Source organism: Hesperophylax consimilis, chromosome 14 (assembly GCF_061612785.1).
Source record: "Hesperophylax consimilis isolate HC1 chromosome 14, BYU_Hcon_1.0, whole genome shotgun sequence".
Taxonomy (NCBI): domain Eukaryota; kingdom Metazoa; phylum Arthropoda; class Insecta; order Trichoptera; family Limnephilidae; genus Hesperophylax; species Hesperophylax consimilis.
Window position 1 is genome coordinate 24872920 of NC_142849.1, and position 7072 is coordinate 24879991.

General features: G+C 32.1%; 1 long non-coding RNA gene across 1 annotated transcript; it reads right to left on the reverse strand.

Moving 5' to 3' along the window:
- Nucleotides 1-1412: 1412 nt before the first annotated feature.
- LOC149418101 (uncharacterized) lies at nt 1413-6804 on the reverse strand. Its single transcript, XR_016303128.1, has 3 exons — nt 6567-6804; nt 1892-1943; nt 1413-1512 (listed from the first exon to the last, which is right to left on the reverse strand). It is a non-coding gene; the product is annotated as an uncharacterized LOC149418101 (long non-coding RNA).
- Between the last annotated feature and the right edge of the window lie 268 nt (nt 6805-7072).

Consider the following 7072-nt stretch of genomic DNA (forward strand, 5'->3'; position numbering starts at 1 on the left):
TGTTAAAACCGTGAAGGAATAATATATAAGAACCATGTAATACATTTCTATTGTAGTATAGTACGTAGTAGAATCTTCAAGTACAAGCATATTAATTTTCGACATGAGATTAAAATAAAATTAATTAATAATAATATTTTCCAATTTTTATGAATGATTTTAAAATCCGGTCCATATGTGCTTCAACGTGATTCCTTCCGCCCCAGGCTAGTGGGCTGGTTTGATAATGGGATTATGAACTGCATTCTGCATACGGGGAAGCTCTCCCGACCAAAGGATTTGGCGGGCATTAATACGTGCTACTTCCTGTGTTATCCTGCACGAATTAATGAGCGGTTTAAAACGCCAATTATTATGCTCATAATTATTATTTTTGATAAGTACCGATTCGTTTATGGAAATTTTAAGCGCGTTATTAATACATGTTAGTAATATGAAACTAAAAATATCTTTTGAATAAATTTAAGTCATTTTCTTCCAGCAAGATCTATAACAAGAGCTTATGAAAATGCTGTAAAATTCATTTGGTAACGCTCTGATAAAAAAGACAATTGCCTTTGCTTTACCTGTTTTTGACGATCACATCTGCATAGACAGGTACTTCCTCTAACCATCCTCTACTCCATTACCTTAAGCCTCACAACATACCCCAATTACAGGTACTACTGGCTCCAGATGGTTGGGAGTAATTGGAACTCTTGTGTTGTACTCAAATAATGCAAAAAATAAATTATGTATTAAAATTTATATATTAACAAACAAAACAAAAATCGAGCTTGTTGAAAAAATGTCAGTACTACTTAATTATTTTATTCAAATTATCTGCAGAAACGCTGTTTTCTAAGGGGCAAATTTTCTCAAACGGTGAATTCCAACGTCATGAAATTTGCCAGGAGTTTTAAGGTCAACAAAACTACTGTTTTACGATAGCGATGTCATTTTCAAAAAACATATTATTGTATCATATTATTGTTAAATAAGACAAAAATAATTACCTATCAACTTATTAAGCCCCAGTAATTTTCAGGTAATCATTTTTGAAAAATAACAGTTATCCAAATAACGATCATCCCTTTAACTGACGGCAAAGCAGAGTAAAAGACACTTATTTTATAATGTGAGGAATATGCATATAAAATTCAAACACATTTGATTAGATAATTTAAAAAAATAAAATTAAAATTAAATAAATTTAATTTATGATTTGTTTACATACTAAGCGTGCAGCAGAATTCTACAAGTTTATCCTATAATATTACCTAATTTTGTATAAATTCTGTAACAAAAGAATTTCAATTGCCAGCCTGAAGATGTCCATAATAGGACGAAACCGGTACTGGTAAAATAAAGAAGTGGAAATAAGTTAAAAAATGTTTTATTTTCTATTTTAATACTATAATATTTGTATTTTTAACTAGCCCGATCCCCGCAAATAGCTGTGACAGAAGATTATTTTACAAGATGGTCGAAATGATATAACGTAATGCGAGAATGATGAAATTTCTGTCAGTCCTGCAAAAGACAAAACAAAAAATATTATTCAAGGTATTATACAAAAAATATTATCATTTGGAAAAAAAATAATGCATCAACGGTTGAAAGTTGTTTATTGTAGGGGTAAATGAAAAAATAATGCGTCAATGGTTGAAAGATGTTTGTAGTAGGGTAGTGAAAAAGTAATGCGTCAACGGTTGAAAGGTTTTGTAGTAGGGGTGAATGAATAAATTTTGCGTCAACGGTTGAAAGGTATTTGTAGTAGGGGAGAATTAAAATAATATGGTACTAGGTACTACTTACATTTAAAACCTTTTTTTTTTGTTATGTTTAATAATATATTTATAAATCTAATTTCATGTCAATTTTTCGTAGAAAAATAGCTTTGAAGACTTACCGCATTATTGAATATCAGCAACGTAAGATGTTGTAGAATCAAGAAGACTTATCTGCGGTAAAAAAGTGAGAAATTAACGATTATTTTTCTGACGTTTTCGAGGAAATGCTGTTCAAAAAAGGGCATGCATCAGTCAGTTACTAGTAATCCCTTCTTAGTTTAATTCTCATTCTCTATTTACATACATGTGTTATTTACCTTTATAGAGATTTACTCTTTTTCATAAATCCTGCTTATGTTTTACGCATGCTTGGTTTATCAATACCTACTACTTTTGTTTAAACTATTTTTTGATATGTTATTATTTGAAGATTTAGATGCTAGCATTTATGTGAATTTAAAGATCCTACGAAATTCCTGCTTTTGTAACTATTACATACATTTATATACATTCCACGAAAACCTTTTAACTATACATATATATATATATATATATAAAATAATTCTTTTTAGATTCTTGGTTTTATGATTATTACGACTATGTACATTCAATGATAACCTTGTAACAATCTCCAATTATTTTTTTAGATATTTGGTTTTATGACAATATTTACATTCCCTAATAACCTCTTAGCAATTACCAATAATTCTTACGAGATCTTTGGTTTTGCGACACTGTTGTATTATAGTGTAAACTCCATGTTAACCTTTTAGCAATTACCAATATATATTTATTTTTGTTAGATTTTTAAATTTTCCTTATAAAATTTTCCAATAATTTAATTTAAAGCTTGTATACTTATGTTTTTATTATTATGTGCATGCATGAGTAAACGCACGTTTGTATCAATTTACGTATGAATGCATGTGTATATATTGATTAATAGGTATATATACGGATATATAAAAATATGCGTACGTATGTATGTATGATTATGTGTAAGCATATATATATGTACCCGCCTCAGAAGAGAAATCTTCTAGTGAGGCTGGTTACTTACTTGTTTGTATATTATATTTTGATGTTATTTCAATAAACGCCCGGGTTGCCGGCGAATTGAAAAAAAAAAGTTTCCGTCCATACCACACCCGCACAACGCACAGAGCCGCTCCCCATAGCAAAAAAAGTTAATAAATACTTGAAAAATGATGGGAAGGCCCGAATACATACACTTTTATAGTCCTTTTGACTTTTTTTGAGGACATACACAGAGAAAAATACCTTCATTTAATATTGAAAATTTATTAATGATATCTTAAAATTATACGAAATCCTGTTAAAAACGGGATTGCGGGCCCTTAACGAGTGAATTGATTTCCTAGTAATCTTTTAGTAAAACACGAACGCATTGTCACGATGTCGGAACACGTGTTCATAAAAATCCTGATATTTCCGCATTCGTCATTGTATATCAAGGCAGGTGCATGAATACGTGTTCCGATGTATTAGAAATTTAAGAAAAGTTTATCAGAAAACGGCCTGCAATCTAGGTTTTAACCGGATTACAAAAAAAAATTAAGAGATTTAAAAAATTAGCAATACTCTTGGAAACCTTGGTAGCAATCGTGTTTATCTATCTCTGTATTATCGACAGCTCTAACTTACTGTACGAGTGCCATCTGTGAATAACACCTCAAACTAACATATAAGATACCACAGCACCTATAATAGTAAGCATTCATGCTAAAGTCATTCATTTACACGGAGAAAAATAACTATCTATTGCTTATTTATTAAGAATCTCTTCAAATTATTAGTAATCTAGTTAAAAACGGGATTGCTGGCCGTTTCCTGATAAACTTTTAGTAAATTCATAATATTTCGGAATACTCAAGTATCAGATTCACTTGATCGTGCCATGTCTTCCTCGGGCGTCCCGACTGCTACCATTCGCATTTACGTCATACATTTTCCTTACACCCCATTTTTCGTTTACATGCCCAAATCATATAAGCGTCCTTTTCTTAATATTACTCATTACGCTTATATCAGCCTTGCACTCTTTGCAGATTACCACATTTCTCACACGATCATACATAGTTTTACCACACATACGCCTCAGGAATCTCATTTCAACAGCATTGCGGCCTGCTAGCTTTGCTTCTTTGGTCAATATTTTGCTAGCGCCAACTGCGTTCAGTCCATTAATGGAGTTACCTGCATTTACCCATCTTTTAATATCTCTGTCGGCCTTCCAATCTCTCGTAAACATACTTCCTGATATATATTGACAAAATGCGAAAATATTTTCTATTAACACATCATGATATTTACTAAAAGTTTATTAGGAAAACTATCAGTTCATTCGTTAACCGCTTAATGCTTTTAAACGAGTCACGCTCGCGAGCTAAATGCGTTCCAATTTCTGCTAGGCCGAGTGACGCCCGCTGGTTTTGACTTGCAGCGTTCTATTTTTAGCTAACACGAGTAACGCTCGTGAAAGTTAGCGAATGATTTTACTCAGTTTGAATTTGCCTGCAGTTGAGATCGGTCGTGATTTTGAGCTGCATATTTCGTTTTTACTATATTGTTTTCACATTTTCGTGAATGTTAGCGATGTATTTTACACTATTTGAATTTGCTTGCAGTTGAGATCGGTCGTGTTATTGAGCTGCTTATTTAGTTTTTATTACATTGTATTAACATTTTCGAATGCAAAGTTTTATTAAAAAATATATTTATCATATTTTATCAATTTGAATTTGATTTTTTTTTTTAAATAAGATCCCAAATAGTGAATATGAAATTATTGATTTTGAACATTCCAAAAGTGGTTAATAATTTTTCTTAATTAAAAAAATGACATATGCTAGAATTGTTATATTTTAAATGAAAAATGTATAAACTTTGAATAAATAACATTAAAAAAAAACCTGATTTTTTTAAGAATACTTTTTATTACAAAAATCCTAGCATTAATTTAATGATTCAGCATGTAACTTCATTTAAACCGCATTACTATTAATTTGAAGATATTCTTAAAAAAAATAGCAATACTCATTTACTCCGTTAGGTATCTTTACCGTGAGAGAAACAACTTTTTGACGTTTAGAAAATCTTTTTTCGTTGGTAATTTTGAATAATGGAATCTTTTCACGTTACATTTATACGTAAGGTAAGATGAAAATCCAAAAGGGGCTTAAATTATTCAAGCTGGGCCAACGAGGTTGAATGTTGAATCGTCACCTGAATGTACTTATAATTTGAATTGGCTACATATGCTAAGACTTTCTTTAGCTCTACTTTAAACGAACTTCTCTCAAAATGTTGTCGTTTTAAACAAAGTTTGTCATACTTATAATCTTGTTTGAAATATCTTATGGCAGTTTCCAGAGAACCAAAAACTGCCTCTACGGTGAAAAACATGTCCTGTTAAATAGTTAGGTACAACGACGAATCATGCATTTTATTGTAATCTGTGGAATCATTACATGTTTAAATATCTTTGACGACCTCTGTGGTAACACGATAATATATTTAATCGTAGACGCCATTACCCCCACCTTCTTCAGTATGAGCGGAAAAAATACTTGTGCAATGATGTACGACAAAGGATTAAATATGCGAGGTCTGGGTTGGTACCCTACGCATTTGTCCATTCGAATACTAACTGTTAAAAACTTCATTTCAATCGAGTCAATTGAGCAGTTTAAATCTGCAAGCTGAAAATATTACTGTTTATCGTGAATTTAATTTATTTTTCTTACCTTAGCTCCACACAGGAGGCCTTGAGGAAAATAATTCCCATCGGGCCTATATCATCTTCTAGGATGCTGTGTGTAGGGTTTTTTTTAGAAAAGAAGGGGAGGAAGTTCTGGGAAGGAAAAAAGTATGAGGGTTGGGTAGGTATCTGGGGGTCAGTGCGTCCAGGAGTGACGGACTTAAGGAATCCATCCCTCTCACTGCGGTACAAAGCGATGTACTGAAATTCCTGATGAATAGGTCATAAGGTCTTCAACCAGTCTCTTTCGATCCGGCCTAACATGCAGTTGTTGGGCAGACGCATCTGTTGCCAAGACCCGGACAAACCTCACCCCATGAACCCGGGCACTCCTGCTAAGTCACCAAACGTAACAAACCACTAAGAGTGACCTGTGGGTAAAATGTTGATTATCCAATCAATGGTTCCCGGGGCAATTCAAATTTAAAATAAAGGAATGGCGCCAAAGTTTACAGTTCAATATAGCTAGAAAAACAAACAGATTTTCTGCTTTAGAGTTAAGATGAATGCTTTAGAAATTGTTTCACTGACTCATATTAATCATTGATTAAAAATAAACACTCAGGCCAAAAAATTTAACATGTGAAAAACAATATTTTTTTCTATTCATCTATTGTAAAACTTAATTATACACTACTTATTGTAAATATTGGTTTTGATTAGGATTGTTCCTTGCCACCCAGGATCTGGAGTCGATAAATCTACCACCCTCGATAATTGCCGATCAAGTAGGACTGACATTTATTTCGTATAATAACTGCTGTAACGTCATCCGATTTCAGAATAATGCATATATGGCTGAGCGGGTTTGCTTGATTTTCACTAGTTGATAGAAAGCATTGTCATCGACAGACTCTACCTGCCAAGTTTTAGAGGTTGGGAAGTTGTTATTTCTACTTCCAAGATTTGCATTACAAAAGTGAAGTTCAAATACGTGTATTCAAAAAGGCCTTCACATCACCACATGTAAATAATATATAATGAATGTAATATTGTTGTAATTTTTTTTTTACCTGCGTCGTCTCTTCAGAATCTAAGTTTACTCCATGTTTGAAGACTCTCCTGCAATGCCGAAGTACTCTGAAAGTTCCATTTGGACATCGTTTTGTTCGATTTTTAAATATATACATCGTTCCATGTACCATACTTACAAGCACAGATAAACACAACAATATTTTGAACACACACGAAAATTTCATCGTGAAACAAGTGAAAACTGAAATGAGCTAAATAACAAATGAATGTCCTATTCAGTCAGCAGTACAATTACATATGAATAATGATATTACAAATTTATATAATTCTACGGTTGCATGTAGGTATTATTTTAATATCAGTCTTTTCCTGGTGTATTAAAAAACCGAGATTATATTTCCAAACTAAAATTCCGCGGTTTTTACAAATGATAATGCTAACCATAATATTATAGACGTTCTTGCCTTCAATATTTGATATCTTGAATTGCTTTAGTTAATCTTTAGTTAACCAAACAAACAAAAAAAGACACTTGCATTTTAAT